The sequence below is a fragment of the Ambystoma mexicanum genome, chromosome 5q, assembly GCF_040938575.1.
Source record: "Ambystoma mexicanum isolate Mex_15411 chromosome 5q, UKY_AmexF1_1, whole genome shotgun sequence".
Lineage (NCBI taxonomy): Eukaryota > Metazoa > Chordata > Amphibia > Caudata > Ambystomatidae > Ambystoma > Ambystoma mexicanum.
The window spans coordinates 360,176,530-360,194,307 of record NC_090933.1 but is presented as its reverse complement, the minus strand read 5'-3'; the positions used below and the strand labels follow the sequence as shown (position 1 = coordinate 360,194,307).

Below are 17,778 nucleotides of genomic sequence, written 5' to 3'. Positions count from 1 at the left end.
TTCAACATTGCATCCATCTGAAACTAGATAAAGCATTCTCTACTACCTTATTCTTCTGTTCCTATTCCCAAGCGTGCTACCTCTTCCTTTATACTACTCCTGGGTAATCAAATCAGTTTGTTAGTAGAACATTACCCATTGTTGTTAACTGCTCATGTTCTGAAGTGTGATATTAATTATTAATTTATCATAAAAGTGTGATATATATTTTGTTTAATTTTTCTCAAATAAACCTTTTAAACTTGCAAAACAGAACTACTTCTTGGCTCAGTGGGGTCAGGGGGATTCCAAGAGAGGGGTGTTATATAGGGGTAGTCATCCAGAACTCATGAACTGGACATAAAGATATATCAATAAGGGTTTCCATTCAGTATCCCAGACTAGGCATTGACTTAGCTGTAGTGCTGGATTGAATCCTCTTACAAATTGGGGGCTGGAGCCGGACGTTTGGGTTAGATCTATCACTTGTGCAGATTAATACAGTGTGCCAGCTGACCAGATACACATATCCGGTTGGATCACCACGCTGTGTTACGCTGTAAAGCACTCATCAAAGGAACGCTCTAAGGAAAAGGTCTGTTTTGCAAAAATAAAATATAAACTTCTGTAAGTCAGGAAGGAACTCAAATTCCAGAATGACGACCTTGGTAGATATGAAAATAGCCAGAGAGCACTTCTTACATAAGCTATTTGTGAGAGGTGAGTGGGCTAATCACGACCAGACGGTCTGGTTGCAGGCAATCGCACCCCAGATCACTGAAACAGGGTCAGATATATGGAGAGACCAGGGTCCCTTACATGTGGCCCTGAGTGAACTATATATGTCCCCTAAGGCCAAGGATGAGCACAACAAGATTGCCAGGGTAGCGGCATATTTATACTTACATATGGGAGCCATGCAGGACAAATGTGCTGAAGGCCAAGATCTGGCGAGTAGGCAACTGCTGGCATTACAGAAGGCCCAATCTGATCTGGACTCTTCTGAGCAGAGGCTGCAGAGGAGCCAGGAGTCAGAAAATGATAGTAGGCAGTATATCATTAAAATAAAAGAGGACATGGATATACTGCAACAGGAAAAGGCTGACCAGGATACCAGAATTCTGGCCTTGCAGAAGGAACGCCAAGACAGTTTGGACTCCCTACTGCAGAGCCAGAAAAAGCTGGAGCAACAGATCAATTTCAACAGGGCATGCACAGAGCAGGTAGCCACCCTGCAAATCCAACTAGACAGAGAGAAAGAGGAAAGCAATAAACTGATCCTGAAAGACCTGGATACCCAGGCAGAGTTTGATCAGGAGCGCCAGAAAGCTGTTGCCTTCCAAAGGCAAAGGGACGACCTGACGGTACAGATGCAGACGGTTAGTCAGGAAAGGGACACCTTAGGCCAGGAAGTCTGCCACTTAAAAAGAAAAATGGAAGAAAATCACCTGGCCCACCAGGGACTGGGTGACCTCCAAAAAGAACACCAGGACTTGCTAGAGCACACCAGGAGGGTGGAGGAGGCTCTGGCAAGACAGGAGCAGGCCAGTAGGGATGGGACTCAGGAGGTAACACTCCTGCAGCAAAGACTGGCCCAGTGCTCCAGGACCAATCAGGAAACGCAGAGAGAGAATGAGGCTCTCTGCCAGCACAATGATAGGCTCCAACAACAGGTAGCAATGCAGGAGAGACTGATAGAGTCTAGTAAGGCCTTAACTGAGGAACTGAAGGCGCAGGCTCTTGCATTGCAACAGGGAGCAGGGGCGGATAGAGACCAGGTTCGCTGGGAAAGGGAAACTCCTGAGCATAACCTCAGGAGCCCTAGTACCAGAGGCCTTTATCTCTCTCAGTCCCTGGACTCTGCCACCCCCATGCCCCCTGGCGCACATGAGCACCGGGCCACAGGGATGGCAGATTACTATCCAGCCAGAAGCATGGGGCTCATAGGCCAGTACCTCCCAGGAATGGATGGGCGGGCATCCGGGTATGGGCACCCAAGCACAGTGCAATTTAGTGGGGAACCCCAGGAGAATAGGCCCATTACGGGCATCCTGAAAACTTCTGCCCAGTTAGGTCAGTGGAGGGGTACCCATCAAATCCTGGCAGCAAGGAGGAATCTAAAGACTCCTCTGAACGGCGCAGGACACAGGAGACCAGGTCCCCACATTCTGCCAGCCAATCCCAGGCTCGTAGAATCCGGGAAAACCTGGAAGATCAGACAGGAACCTCTGGGAGCAGTGCCTCTGAGTCAGAGGATGAATGGACCAGGGTTACCCGAACCAAAAAGGGCAATAAGGCAAAAAGGGCCTTGCTTAAGGACCCATTGAAGCAAATAAAGGCAATAAGGAGTGTCATCACGCCTTATCACAAGAACGCCAAGTATTCTGTTTGGGAACACTTGGAGCTTTACGAGCAAATGATGGAGACTTTCCATTTGAAGGACAGCCAAAGCTGTATTCAATATGTAAAGTGGACCTTCTCACCAGAATACTCCAGTTTCTTTGCGGGGCTGGAGGACCAAAATCATTTAAGATGGTTCACCTATAAGGCGGCCATCTTGAAACATTTTTCTGTTCACAGAAATCCTCAAGAGGCTCGCAAGGCAGCCTACAATTTGCAATTTGGGGAGGATTAGGCCCCCCAAGAATTTGTGCAACAACTGAAACGTGCCTTTGCGCAGACCACCAGAAGGGTGCGCAGAGACAGCAGAGAATTTGTCAATACATTTTTCCATGCCTTGACCAAATATATAATGACCCAGCTCGTGAGAGATTTTCATGAGAAAAGATCTTTAGACTGGGTCATTGAACAGGCTACCCGGATCTATGAGGTGCAGAAGCCCATAGAAAATAAAAGCAATACCCAGAAAAATCCCAAAACCAACAGCACCCCTGCTGCTGCCAAGGTGGCAGAGGTAAAGGTCAACCCCGTTTTGGATTTGGAGATGGGGGGGCCTAAAAACCTACCTGCACCTAATAATTCACAGCCCAGAAGGCCCTCGGGCCAGTCACAGACAGGGAGTCGAGGAGGTAGTCCCACAAATGGGGTCCCCCGCTCCCCTGACTATGTAAGTCCCCGCTATAAGGGAAACCGACCAATCCTGGGTTATGTGTGGACTCCTCCAGCCCAAGGGGGGGGGTCCAGCCAAGCACCTGACCCGGGGAACTTCCCTCCTAACTTCCCCCAGGAGGGCAGAAATTCTCCAAATCCTGGGCAGAACTTTTTCCCCAGGTATCCGCCCAATTTCCAGCCCCAAAATCATCCATCCTTCTTTCCCCAATTCCCTGAGCCCAGACAACCTAATCCGGGAGAGGGGAGGCCAAGGGTGGAGGGGTACCAAAATCTTCCCAATCAGGGGTACTACCAGAGAAGGGATAGCTACCCTTCCCGGGATCAGCCCAGGGGAGAAAATAGAGCCCCGTATCAGCCTGAGCGGGTTTCACAACTTGAGCGCCAGGTCCAAAATATGGCACGAGATCTGGGTCACATACTGAGGGCTCAACAGAACCCTCAGAACCCTCAGATGAGCATGCCACCACAGAATGCCCAAAACTCGGGACCTGGTGCTCCAGAACAATGACGGGGGCAGCAGACGGTTCCCAGGGAGGAGGCACAAGGGGAAGGGGGGTGTAAAGCCTTGGAGGAAGCTTCCTTCCCAACTTGTAAACAGCCCCTGGAAAACCAGGAACCGGAAACAAAATCTCCTACCCCTGAAAGCCTGCCTCCCAAGGAGCAGAGGGGGGGTAGGAGAAACAAAGGACCCAAACAGACCCACTTTGTGGAGGAGGTACAGGTCTTCCAATTTGAGGGAGAGGGATCCTCAGAGGATCCTGGGGAAAGGACCTTCTCCTTCAGAGATGGGGGAACTCCTCCCAAGGAAAAATGGGTCCCAAGGGATTCCAATCCAGACTGGGGAGATATGGAGACTGAGCTACCGCCGCCCATCGTCTCATCCCAGAACCCACAATACCGAAATCCCCTGGTTCAAACCCATCCTGGTGACTGCCTCCAAGAAGGGGGAGGCGGCCCAGAACCGGAACCAGGGGAACCCACAATGGCTCTGATCTCCAGTTGCCAACTTTTTCTTTCAGATTCCCAAGGCTCTCCACAGAATTCTGCCCAAATCTCTTCGCTAGCAATGTCCAAAACCAGAAAGTTAGCCCACCAGTTGTCCAAAAATGTGCATTATCTGTGCCCCCTTGAGGAGAAGGAAGGAAGATACTATGCCCCGGTACAAGTACAGGGGCAGGGTACAATTTTGGCACTGGTGTACACTGGATCCCAAGCTACCCTTCTGTCCAAAAGGGCCTTTGAGGAACTAAATGCCGGAAGGGGGAAGAATTACTGTATTCCTCTCACCTCTCTTCCTGGACAACTGCAGAACTTTGACGGGAAGGAAATTCCCGTTGAGGGGACTGCAGACTTGGACATTAAAATTGGGCGACACAAGTTGAAACACCCGGTCATAGTAGTGACTCCAGAGGGCACCCCTTGTTTACTAGGGAATGACCTCCTGAGAAGGTTGTCACCTCTAATAGATTGTGTAAACAAGGTCCTCTGGACCCAGACTAGCCGACCAATAAAATTAAAACAGAGAGTCAACCATGTTAGTTTAAACGGTACCTGCCACATGGTTGAACAAAAATCTGACCAAGTAGAATTTCACTTCCAGAACAACCAAATTCCAGACGTGACAGTAATAGCAGTAGGACAACAGACTGGTGATGGGGGGTCCTCTCTATTTCTGAAAATCAACCTTCCCTCCAGTTTAAGGTGGTATTCCACACTGGAAGGAAACACCCTGAAATTCTTTACTAATCCACAATCAGAAACTCTCACTCCTATAGTCCAGAAAGATGTGAAATCAGCTCAGAGCCTGGCTGATATTCAGCAAATTAGAGAGCAGTTGTTCATCCCTGTTCAGTTAAATGATGGGAAGGACTCTGTTCTCGCTCGAGTGTGTGTGAACAACGGTAAGAGCTTCATCAGCGAAGCCATGTTCCGCCAACTCCCAAAAGATCCAGCCATTCCCACATTCAAACTGATAGACAAATGGGAAATGGACCTGGAAGCACCCAATTCCAAACATCTCCTGCCAAGCAGGTGTATGCTCAAAATCTCCCTTGGCAACAAGAGCATACTCCACAATTGTTGGGTCGTGCGAGATGTCACTGCCGCTTTTTACTTAGGCAGTGGCATTCTCAATCGCTTTGCCATTAGTTTGGACCTAATAAACTTCAAAGCTTGGTCCCGATTAGCGGATAATCCCATGGGCTTTGATGATCCAGAAAAAGCATTTAGGTCAGCTCAATTGCTACCTTATGCAGTTGAAATTCAGATCAAAGAGGAAGTCACCATCCCAGAAAGGACCCGACAATTCTCCCTGGAAGTGAAAGTTAAAAGAGGACAACATTTGAAAAACCCTGATGCTTACATACATCTAAACGCTTCTCTCCAACAGCAAGGGTTGGGTGTAAACCCAACTCCATTAGTCAACATAGAACATGACACCATTCCAATAGAGGTGGATAACAGCGACTTAAAGAGTATTACTCTAGCCGCAGGCACCATTATTGGAATGGCGGTTGATGACCGACATTTTTCCATTGATTTAGGAAATGAACTGTTAGGACCAATCCCCAAGGACTGTTTTGACAGTGACAGTGATGACAATACAACACCAGACAGGATTTTTACCCGGCATGGGGGGAACTTCCTGGTGTACACTTCTTGCCCCTGTGGTAAGGAAGATGTGACTTGTGACTTCAGGAGGGATGAGGTGATTTTCCAGGTCCATGAGGGTTGCCTTTCCCACCTGAGGCCTCCAGTCCAAATCAGCACTCTGACCAGGGACTTCTCCACCAAGCTGGAGGAGGCCGCTGAGATAGCCAAACCAGAAGTCTTTCCAGGCTTCAGGCAGATGGTGGAAGAGAGAGTCAACCTAGCTGATGCCTGTGTGACTCTGGAACAAAAGCAAAAGTTGAAACAAGTTTTCTTGGATTTCCAAGATCTCTTTGCGGTAGATTCATATGACTGTGGTCGCACCGACATCCACACAACAACAGTTCCCACGGACCCTGGAATGACTCCAGTGTTTGTGAAGCAATATTGCTTGCCTCTCGCATCAATGGAGTCCCTTACTGAAATAATTAAGAACCTTGAGTCCCGGGGAATAATTCGTCCAATACACAGCACCTTCAATAATCCGGTGCTGGGAATATTGAAACTGAACGGCCAGTGGAGACTCTGCGCCGACCTCAGGGAGCTCAACAAACGGGTCCATATTTCCCGATGGCCTCTGCCCTACATTGACCAAGGGCTGGCCCAGATCCAGGGGTCACAGGTATTCACTGCAATAGACCTGACCAATGGATACTGGACTGTGCCTGTCAGTAGGGAGGACCAATACAAGCTCTCTTTTACCTTTTGAGGGCCAGCACTACACATGGACCCGGACTCCCTTCGGATACCTCAACTCCGGCAATGAATTCAACATTTTCCTACACAAGGCCATGCCCGACCTGGGTGCAAGGGGTAACCTGGCTTATGTAGATGATGTCCTCATCAAAAGTTCATCTGTGGAGGAACACATAGCGGAGATCTGTTATGTTCTGACACAGTTGAGGGCCGCCGGAGCAAAACTTTCCTTTCAGAAAGCACAGTGGTGTAGAACCTGTGTTAATTTCTTGGGGCATGAGATTACTCCTCAGGGTCTCTGTCCCCAGGAAAAGAAAGTGGAAGCACTTCAGAAACTGAAAGACCCCACAACTCTGCGGGAACTAAGGAGCCTCCTTGGACTGACTAATTACAGCAGAAAGTTCATTGAGGGCTACGCAGAGATCACCAGACCCCTGATTCATCTCCTGAAGGGGGGGGTCAAGTGGGAATGGGGTCCAGAACAAGCCGAGGCAGTAAGACAACTCAAAAGAAGCCTCTCACAAGCGCCTAGCTAACCCTATCAGAAACAAGGAGTTCTTCCTGGAGACGGGGTTCTCTAATACGTGCTTGACGGCAGTATTATACCAAAAGCATGACAAGGTCAATAAAGTAATCTCCTATGCGAGCAAAACTTTATCCTCTGTGGAGGAAAAATTCAACGATTGTGAGAAGGCACTCCTGGCAACGGTGTGGGCATTGAAGAATTACCGCCCGTTCATCCATGGGGAACACATCATAGTGGAGACTCCACACCAGCCTCTGCAATATCTCCAAAGTGACAGAATTCGGGCCGGAAATGTGAGTAATTCCCGAATTACTTCCTGGATTCTGTCAATGCAAGGCTTTCCTGTGGAGGTCAGATATGGCCAAAACAAGAAGAGTCCCCTCACACAAGGTCTGGCTGACTTGCATGATTGTGCCAGAGAAAACTGTCTCGAGGACGAAAGTCTAAAAATCAAGGACAACATGGAGGCATACCTTAATTCCCCACACAAAGTCTTTGAAGAGGACAAGTGTGAGGGAATGCCCACTGTCTATGTGGATGGATGCTCTTACCATGTTGACAACAACGGGGAGAAAGAACTGGTGGCTGGCGTAGGGAATGCATGGGTGAAGTAGTTCCCAGAACCCTCCGCTGGATACAAAATTGGTCCCCGAAGTAGTCAGGTGGCAGAATTGATGGCTGTGCATCAGGCCATCCTCACTGCTGTCCAACATCAACTCCACAAACTGGTCATAATCACCGATTCGGATTATGTACGGAACGGGTTCGTGGAGCACCTGGTTAATTGGAAAACCAGAGGCATGTTATGTGCTAATAACAAACCCCTGAAACATGGGAAGTTAATCCAAAACATTGATGATCTGGTCACCTCGAAGGGGATGACCATCTATAGGAAGAAGATCAAGGGTCATTCCAAAGTAGAGGGACCAGACAAAACTGGAAATGACTTAGCTGATCAGCTGGCCAAAACCGGGGCCATCCAAGGGGATCTAATCGAAATAGAGTCCCTATTGGGGGAAATCCAGGTCACTGCTATCACTAGGTCCCAGACAAGTGCTCACAATGATCTTTCAACTGCCCAATGGAGCAAGGAGACCCCTGATGCTGATTTGATTACAGCTCAGAAGGGGGATCCAATTATTGGTAAGTTTTACCAACACCTTGAGGACCCTGAGAACTTTCCCCCTGACGGATACCGAGTACATTGGGAAAGAGGACCTAAGATTGTTGATGAAATGTCCAAAAATGTTCCGGATCCAAGACGGTTTGTTGGTAAGGAAATCCAAAGCTGGCCACGATCAGTGGGTGATTCCTACCTCATTCTGAAGCCTGATGCTAAGTCACGCCCATGATGCGGCCACCGCCGGTCATAGGGGGTTTCACACAACGTTGAAAATCTTAAGAGAGGTTGCATACTGGCCACAAATGGGGCAGGACCTCAACCATCGCTCACACACCTTTTTCGTGCCTTCGCCTGACCTATGGACCCTTCATATGGTCTCTGTGCTCTCTCCTTTCTCCTCCTCTCCCATTAATGGTGGCACCCGTTGGGATGTCCTCTTGGCCCCCTTCCGCTCCTCTAAGGCCATCATCAATGTCTACGCTAATGGGACCATCTTGGTCCAAGGCCCTCAGGCCAACCTTCTCCTCTTTGATAGACGCTTCCCACACCTCATCAACTTCCTCTCCTCTCCTGCTGTCCCCCCTCCTCTATCCTTGGCTACCTTGCCTCTACCCTCCCTCCCTGCCCCCTCTCGTGCTCCTTCTTCACCTCTTTCTTCAACACCTCCGCAGGGCGTACCTCTGATCTGTACCCCTCCCCGGAAGTTCTTCAAGGAGGGCAACCTTCTCCACATTGCCACTCTAAATTCTCGCTCTGCCATCAAGCACTCCTCTGATATCTGTCACCTTCTTGAGGAACTGGACCTCGACGTCCTCTGTCTCACTGAGACATGGTTCACAGCCAGCTCTGCCACCAGCTTTGACACACTCCTACCTGACGGTTACAAGATCCTCTCCATGCCCAGGCCTAACCGTGCAGGGGGTGGTGTTGCCCTTATCTTCCCTGAGTGGATTCCTGCCACTGTCACTCCTACGCAGACCTACTCCTCTTTTGAATGTCTTGTCTGCCGACTCTCTCTCTCTCCTAGCCATTCCCTTACCGTGGCTACTATCTATCGGCCACCTGGTCAAATTTCCTCCTTCCTCTCTGAGTGGGCTGACCTCTCCTCCTCACTCCTGTCCTCAACCACTCAACTCCTCTTTCTTGGCGACTTCAACATCCACCTTGATGCCTCCAGTCCCCCCACTGCTCTCTTTCGTGACCTCTGCGACACTCTCTCACTCTCTATTCTCCCGTCTGGGCCTACTCACTCTGCTGGGCACACTCTTGATGCTCTGATCTCTTCTGACCTTCCCCTCTCCGTCCCTCTCTCCACTCCTCTCTCCTGGAGTGATCACTTTCTCCTATCCTCCCACCTCACCCTCCCTACCCCACAGGCAAAGCCACCCTCTTCACTGCCACCCACCTTCTCGGTCATCCGACCCATGAAGCGTGTGTCAGTTGAGGCTTTCGCTGCTACCTTCTCGCCCCCCCCTGCCCCTTCGGCTGACTCCCACCCTGACACAGCCCTCTCCATGCTCCACTCTGCTATATCTGTTACTCTTGATATCCTTGCCCCCGTCATGAGAATCCGCCTGAAGCCTAAAGCCAAATGTAACTCCTGGTATGACTCGGATCTCGCCACCCTAAAACGCAAGTGCAGGGTTGCAGAGAGGAAATGGCGTGCTTCATGTTCATCCTCAGACAAACTGGCCTGCCGCCTGCTCCAAAGGCAGTATCGGCTCTCCGTTCTCACCAAGAAGAGAGCCCTTATCCAAGCCCGCATCTCTGCGGCATCTAACAACTCCGCCGAACTCTTTAAAATCTGCAAGGAGCTGGCCAACCCTGCTGCAGTCTCTACCTCTCCTGTCCCCTCCCAGGCCCTCTGCACTGCATTGGCCTCTCACTTCATCTCTAAAACTCAGCACATCCTGTCCTCGCTCTCCTCCTTTCACCTCCCTCCCTCCCCGGCTCTTCCTCTGGCCCTTCTGCAGTCACCCCTCCTCCCTCTTTCTCTGCCTTTCCACTTTTCTCTGCTGACGAGGTTTCCAGACAAGTCCGATCTATGAAAGTCTTGTCTAAACAGGTTCACCCCTGTTCCTCCAAAACTATCAAGGACCACATCGACTCCCTGGCTCCTGCCCTGGCTGACTTTTGCAACCACTCCTTCGCCTCTGGAGTCTTCCCTTCCCCCCTCAAGCACTCCCTTGTGCACCCTCTTCTCAAGAAACCCTCTTCCGACCCCTCCTGCCCGGCTAACTATCGCCCTATCTCCATCACTCCCTTCCTGGGCAAGCTCCTGGAGAAACTGGCCATCTCCCAGCTTAACCTCCATGCTGAATCTGTTGGTAGTCTTCATGACCATCAATCTGGTTTCAGAGCTGCCAGAAGCACGGAAACTGCTCTCCTGAACATCCGTGAAGACCTGCTCTTGAACCTCGATTCCAACACTCCGTGTGTTCTCATTCTGCTCGATCTCTCCTCTGCCTTTGACATTGTCAATCATGCCATCCTGCTCAACCGTCTCCGTGAAAACCTGGGTATCACTGGTCAGGCTCTGGCGTGGCTGACCTCTTTCCTTTCAAATCGACCCTCCCAGGTCCAACTGGGGTCCTTCCTCTCCGACATCTTTTTCTCCACCTGTGGTGTCCCCCAGGGATCTAATCTCTCTCCCTGGCTGTTCAACCAGTATCTGGCACTCCTTGCCCACCGCATCGCCGCTCTCTGCCCTAATTTCCAGTGCTATGCGGACGATACCCAGCTCATTTTCAGGCTACCCTCAGCCTCCCCCTCTCCTTCCCTCATCCCTGACTGTCTGTCTGCTATCTAGGAATGGTGTGCCGCCAATGACCTCTGCCTTAATGCCAGTAAGACTGAGATTCTACTCATCGGTACACCCACTCCCTCCTTCCCTGCAGCTCTCTGGCCTGCCTCCCTTGGCCCCCTCCCTGCTCCTACCTGCAATGCAAAAAACCTTGGGGTCATCTTCGACTCCACACTCTCCTTCTCTCCTCATATTTCTGACGTCGCTAAGAAGTCACACTACCAGCTGCACCTCCTCAGAGGTATTCTTCCCTTCCTCTCCTTCCCCCAGAAGCTCACTGTCTCCCGAGCCCTGGTTCTCTCGAAGCTGGATTACTGTAACAGCCTCTATCTTAATCTGCCTGCCTCCACTCTCCGCCCTCTGCAACTCATCCAGAACAGAACTGCGAGACTTGTCCTTGGCCTCAAGCCCAGGGACCGTATCTCTCCAGGACTGAAATCTCTACACTGGCTCCCAGTGGCTGCGAGGATAAAGTTCAAAACCCTCTGCATTGTCCACAAGGCCTTCTGGGGCCTTGGTCCTAAATACCTTCAACTCTCTCTTCCCAAATATCTTCCTTCCCGAGCCCTTCGCTCATCCACCTCCAACTCCCTCAGGGTCAGCCGCTTCTCGAAGCAACGAGTTGGGGGTAGATCTCTCTCCACGGCAGGGGCCTCCCTCTGGAACAGCCTTCCTGCCTCCCTGAAACTTGAGGAGAACCATCTCCGGTTCCGGAATCACCTCAAAACCTTCCTCTTTGCTTCTGCTTTCTCTCTCCCTCTCCCCTGCTGAACAGCTAATATTCTTCACTGAAACTGCACTGATTCTGCAACTGGACCACTCTTAACGGCCTCGGTCCTGGGCCCAGCCACTCTCCACTTGCACTGATGCCCTGGAATCCCCTCTGCACTGCGGGACTGTCTCTGTATCCCTACAGCCCCCCCCTTTCCAGCACTTGTTCTGCACTTACCTTGCACTTGCCACCAGCTGGCCCTATTTATTTATTACTTTACGCCACTTACCTTGTACTGCACTTCCCCCCTCCCCTTCCCCTTGCACTTTTCCCCCTCCCCCACCCCTGCACTTGCGCGATCTGAATGACACCTGGCCTAGTAGGATCGTTGTCTGTCTCCCCTTGTTCCTCCCCTCCCTGCCTCGTCGCGCCTTGAAACACCTGTGTATAGGCGCGTTACAAATGCCATATCATATCATATCATAACCAATATTTGAAGGGTTGTCTTGTGTGTGCACAATTTCAGCCAACATCGCTCACACACCGGGCGCCTCTCCAAAAGAGGGGAATGACACTCCCATGGTCAGATTTACAAATCGACTTTGTAGGCCCCGTGATTCGCTCCGCTAGGGGGAATAAGTACATGTTGACTGTGACATGCTTGTTTACCAAGTGGGTGGAATGTCTCCCAGCCCCAAACTGCAAGGCAGAAACGGCAGCTGCCTTGATGATTAACCACATCTTTTCCCGTTTTGGTCTACCTCAAAGGATTGAGTCAGACAGAGGTAGCCACTTCACCAGTGAAGTAATGACAAAGATGTGGGAGATACTGGGGGTCAAAAGGAAGTTGCATATTGCTTACCGGCCAGCTTCTTCTGGGGCAGTAGAGAGATATAACCGAACCATTGTGAGCATCTTAAAAAAATTTGTGGCAGATTCTGGGCCAAGTTGGGATATCCGATTACCTCTGGCCTTAATGGCCATCAGATCTACCCCTTCATCTGCAACCAAAATGTCACCATTTGAGTTGATGACTGGACGCAAGATGGTGCTTCCTCAGCATTTGCTCTACAGAACCCAAGAGCAAACGTTGATAAATGCCTCCACAACTCATGAGTATGTGGAGAATTTAAGGAAACACCTTCAACATGCTTTTGCCTATGCTCAGCGGAATCTAGAAAGATCAGCCAAGAGTATGAAGACCCACTATGACCTGAAAACTTCCAGGAAGGAATATCAGGTAGGGGACCGGGTCTATCTATACAATTTCCAAAGGAACCAGGCCAAACAGCGAAAATTCTTGCCTACATGGAAGGGACCCTTTGAGATTATAGATAAGATCTCCCCTGTGGCCTACAAGATCCGCATCCCCAAAGACGGTTTGGCAGAGGGGGAAGACAAGTGGGTACATATAAATCAGCTAAAGTGTTGCCATCCCAGGCACACTCTGCAGCAACTGGAGGAGTCCTCTGCAATACCAGGGGGGGCCGCTCCAGAGTAATTCAGTTCCAAACTTAAAAGATCGTACATATAGCCTATCAAATTCTGTGTTTCTCAAGTTTATGTGTTCCTGTCTCTTCATTTAAAAAAATGTGCATGTTCATATCTGTTGAGTTCTAAAATATATATGCCACCCCACTATATCAATGGTGGGGGAGAAATGTCCATGAATAGGTATTGCCGCTCTTCCTTTGTCGTCCTAGGAGAAAGAAAACCTTGAGACTGGCCAGGGAGGACGATTCGGAGACCGGGAGCAGAGACGCAAGGGGCCCGGGGTACCGCCCAATCTTCCCATCAGGACCGGCGAGGAGAACCGATCGATCCGACTGGATGGAGAAAAAGATGCTGAACTGTGCCATCTAATGGAAGAAGATGAGGAAACATCCCAGATCTTGCGAGTTCCATCAGTGAAACAGAATGGCCATCGCAAGAGGGGGGCTTGTGGGATGTTTTTACCCATGCATCAGAGCCCTACCACAAAAACTGTGCAGTACTGGCATTGAAAACATCATGATGGCCAGAGCTTCCCAGAAAATGCCCAGGGAAATGCATGAAGAATAGGCTGCCACCCATTTTTGCCGATGTTATGGGCACAGAAGGGCACTGCCTAAAACCACCATTGGACTACCCACACAGTAGCCTGAAACCATTGGGAATGGCCATGCTGATTGCCAAAAGCAACCTAGAACTGTGGGGAATTCATTTTCTTAAATCCCAAAAATGGTTGCATTACCAGTACTCACCACTATCAGAAAGCCGGCGTTTTAAAACCACCAGACTTTTGTGTAAAACTGAATAAATGAACCCAAAGCAGGCCAAAGAAAGACTTACTGAGAGGTGGATACAATGTAAAGTTATATTCTGAAGTGACTTGAAGGTTTATAACAAGACTGGCTGAGCTCTGCAGGTCTGCAGCGGCTTAAACTGAAACTGGATTTAAAATTACCAAAAATCGGAATGTGTAAATAAACTGAGGGACAGACTTGTGACTGCCACATAGTTTGTCACTGTTAAAATGCCATAGTTTTGAACTTAGAATCAGCATTCTAGCTGCATATGTAAAAATTGTTAGTTTTATTTGAATGCAGAAAACTGGGTAACTAAAAGTGACATTAGCTGGGGCCTGGCTTAAGGAACTGGATTCTGCCGGACAACTTCCCCCCAATTGGAGTGAAACTGGATCCACAGCAGTTCTCGGGCCTGGCTGCATTCTGAGGGGAGGTTACCCCTCTCTGATTGAATTACCAAGGGACTGCTAGAGACTAAACAAAGGACCCAGGCAGAGGGTTTATTGGGGGGAGGCCATAAATGGCTTCCTCCTGAACAATGGGCCTTCCAGGACTCAGGCAGATGGTTTATTGGGGGGACCGTAAAACAGCTTCCTCTTGGCAGAAGCTGGGAGGGGCAGGGTCTCTGAGCTTGGCAGAAACTGGATGAACTGGTTTCTCCACCATGTGACCTGGGAAGACACACCCCTGTTGGCCAGAATATGATTTTAAGAAAGATGTATAACTCATGGTGCGGACTTGTCAAAATTATTTTAATGATACCATAATTCTTGTGATTTTTCTGTGCACGTTTTAAGACGCGTTGGGAATTTGTGTGATGTTCTGGGGCAAAACCCTGCTATTTATGTATACTACAGACTCTGTGTTTAAGCTAGAGACATGGGAATTTACTGGAGTATGTATGGACAGGCCGTGTATATGTGTATAATTTTTAATGAAAAACCAATGTTGCAAAACCATTTAAAAAACGCAAAATGTTGCCGTTTCTGAATGCAAGCTCTTAGAAACATCAGAGTTTGAACAGAGTATACCTCATGTGATATGTGATGGGTGCATGTAATTTTAAACAAATGTGTACCTGTGCAAATATGTCTTTAGGTCAAATATAGATTTGTGTGCAATGTGACAGGGGAGTATCCTTTCTGCAAGCCATTAAATGACATCATTCTGACACACAATCCTGCTCTCCAGTGAGAACGCAAAGAATTCTCCAACCTATCAGAACTCTGAAGGGGTTGGGCCTAGAAAGCTAGCCTCTCCACCCACTTTCAAAACACATAAAAAGAGACTGCTGGGACAGGTAGGGACATTCAATTCCATTTGCTGCGGAGCATGCTGACCGACGACTTCACATCCAGAGATCCTACACTTAGACTTCCAAGCTAAACAGAGACTACAGAACTTTGAACCAAGAAGGCCCACTGCAAGCAAAAGTATTTGTCAGCAGGCCCAAAAATCATTTGCAGACTATTCACAGCCGGACCCAAGTGTTGATTCTGGCCTGAAACCCTGTGCCAGAAAGATCCAGAAGCAGTGCTGTACCCAGAGAAAGCAGAGCAGTATCCAGAACCAGAGGCCAGAGATCCAGAGTGACCCAGAACGCTGTTAGCAGAACCAGAGAGCTGACCCAGATCACTGTGAAGTGCCGAGACCAGAACCGGAGTCCAGTCCAAAACCTGACCAGATCCGTGGGGAGGCCTATTTCAAAATATATTGTGAGTACCTAGCAGAACTGTGCAGAACCAATCTCTTAGTTAAAATAATATAATTCAATCTATTTTAATCTAACCAGAACTGCCTCCTAACTGTCACCTGTCATTTTCTAGCTGCAAGCTGTAACCTGTCGCTTTGAACTTTTAAAATTTCAAATCCAAAAAACTACCTTTATTTAATCGTCCGTATCTCTGGAACCGTTTGTGCTAGGAACTTGGTTTAACTTTCCTCTGAAAGCTTAGAATCTCAGCTTTTCAACAAGCTTAGAACCGACTACTCCTTATACTTTTGCCGTAATCGTGATTCACGCATTCGAGAATTTTGCCGCGATTCGCGATTTGGTTAAAAATCCAGCCACGTGTGAAAACAGCAGCTTCCTTGCTTTCCTTTGCCAAAAATTCGTTTAACCTGCTAGTTACTCCTAGATCCTTGCTAAAGTGAGCCTGAACTCATCCCGAGTATGTTTCACTCACCCTGAACCTCCTAAAGGGAATTAAAACCATTTTTAGCATATTCCTCACTTCATTGCCACCTCTCAAAGCACTTTTGCCTGTGTTTCAAACTTCTGTAGTCTAAGCTTGCTGGGGTGAACTGAATTACATTTGATTGCATTTCTAAGAACTGTGTGCTCTCCCCTTCATTTACATACATTGCATAAAGGGGGGAGTGGATTGCCAGAGAAAAGTGATTACATTGTTTTGTTGAAATCATATTGAGTATTTTCTGTATTGCATTTTCATTCAACATTGCATCCATCTGAAACTAGATAAAGCATTCTCTACCACCTTATTCTTCTGTTCCTATTCCCAAGCGTGCTACCTCATCCTTTATAGTACTCCTGGGTAATCAAATCAGTTTGTTAGTAGAACATTACCCATTGTTGTTAACTGCTCATGTTCTGAAGTGTGATATTAATTATTAATTTATCATAAAAGTGTGATATATATATTGTTTAATTTTTCTCAAATAAACCTTTTAAACAGAACTACTTCTTGGCTCAGTGGGGTCAGGGGGATTCCAAGAGAGGGGTGTTATATAGGGGTAGTCATCCAGAACTCATGAACTGGACATAAAGTATATCAATAAGGGTTTCCATTCAGTATCCCAGACTAGGCATTGACTTAGCTGTAGTGCTGGATTGAATCCTCTTACAGGGCGCAGGGGGGGCGGAGGAAGAGGGGAAACTGGAGGGAGAAGCAGAAGAAGCTGAGCGGGTGGACAGGATGTCCTGGGTTTTTGAGATGATGTGGGAAGCCAGGGCTATACAGAAGGCCTGGGAAGAAACAGGAGAGGTAGAGACTGTGGCAGGATTGGCCAGCTCCTTGCAGATTTTAAAGAGTTCGGCTGAGTTGTTAGATGCTGCAGAAATGTGGGCTTGAATGTGAGCTCTCTTTTTAGTGTGGACAGAGAGTCGGTATTGCCTTTGTAGCAGGCGGCATGGCAGTTTGTCAGAGGATATACAAGATGCCAGCCATTTCCTCTCAGCCACCCTACACTTGCGTTTAAGAGTCACGAGATCTGAGTCGTACCAGGAGTTGCACTTGGATTTAGGCTTCATGTAGATCCTACAGGACAAGTGCATCGAAAGTATCAAAGATAGCAGAGTGGAGCATGGAAAGAGCTGTGTATTGGTGTGAGTCGGCCAGAGGTGCAGGAGGGGGAGAGAAAGAGGCGATGAAAGCTTTGACTTATACAATGTATGACCATCCTTAGGTGCAGAAAGCCAAATGTCTTTGTATAACTTGTTTCAATTAGGATTCAATTTATTTCCCCAGAATATATTCTTTATATTAATACTTAATTAGAGCTACTCTTGTCATTAAAGGTACTTTTATGTTAGTCTCTTTGTCTTTTTTCTTCCTTTAAGCCTGGCACCTCTCTCTCTCTATTCTGCATGTCCCTTTCACTCTATCTCTCGCTCTGTTGCTCAATTTTATCACCTATTTTGTGCTTCCCCCTCTCTCTTCCATCTCTCTCTTTTTCTAACTCTCTCTCTCTCTTACTCACTCTCATAGACCTTAGCCCACAATGATCAGTAGAACATTTGAGAAACAAACAGGCACTTTTTTTGCTGCTGTACACAAAATAGCAAAGACACAAACTGTGGGGATTTTTCCTCCAGACAACAAATTCTGTCTGAATGAATATGACACACAAAAGACAGCTCTCACCACTATTGAGACAGGGCGGCTTTATTTTCACATACACACTTCTAGC

The 17,778-nt window shown here is 48.4% G+C and overlaps 1 protein-coding gene across 2 annotated transcripts in view; it reads right to left on the bottom strand.

Annotated features, from left to right (window-relative positions):
- The window catches only part of MYOM1 (myomesin 1), a 526,093-nt gene that overhangs the window by 211,330 nt on the left and 296,985 nt on the right, over positions 1-17,778 (bottom strand). The gene's annotated exons all lie outside the window — the stretch shown is intronic.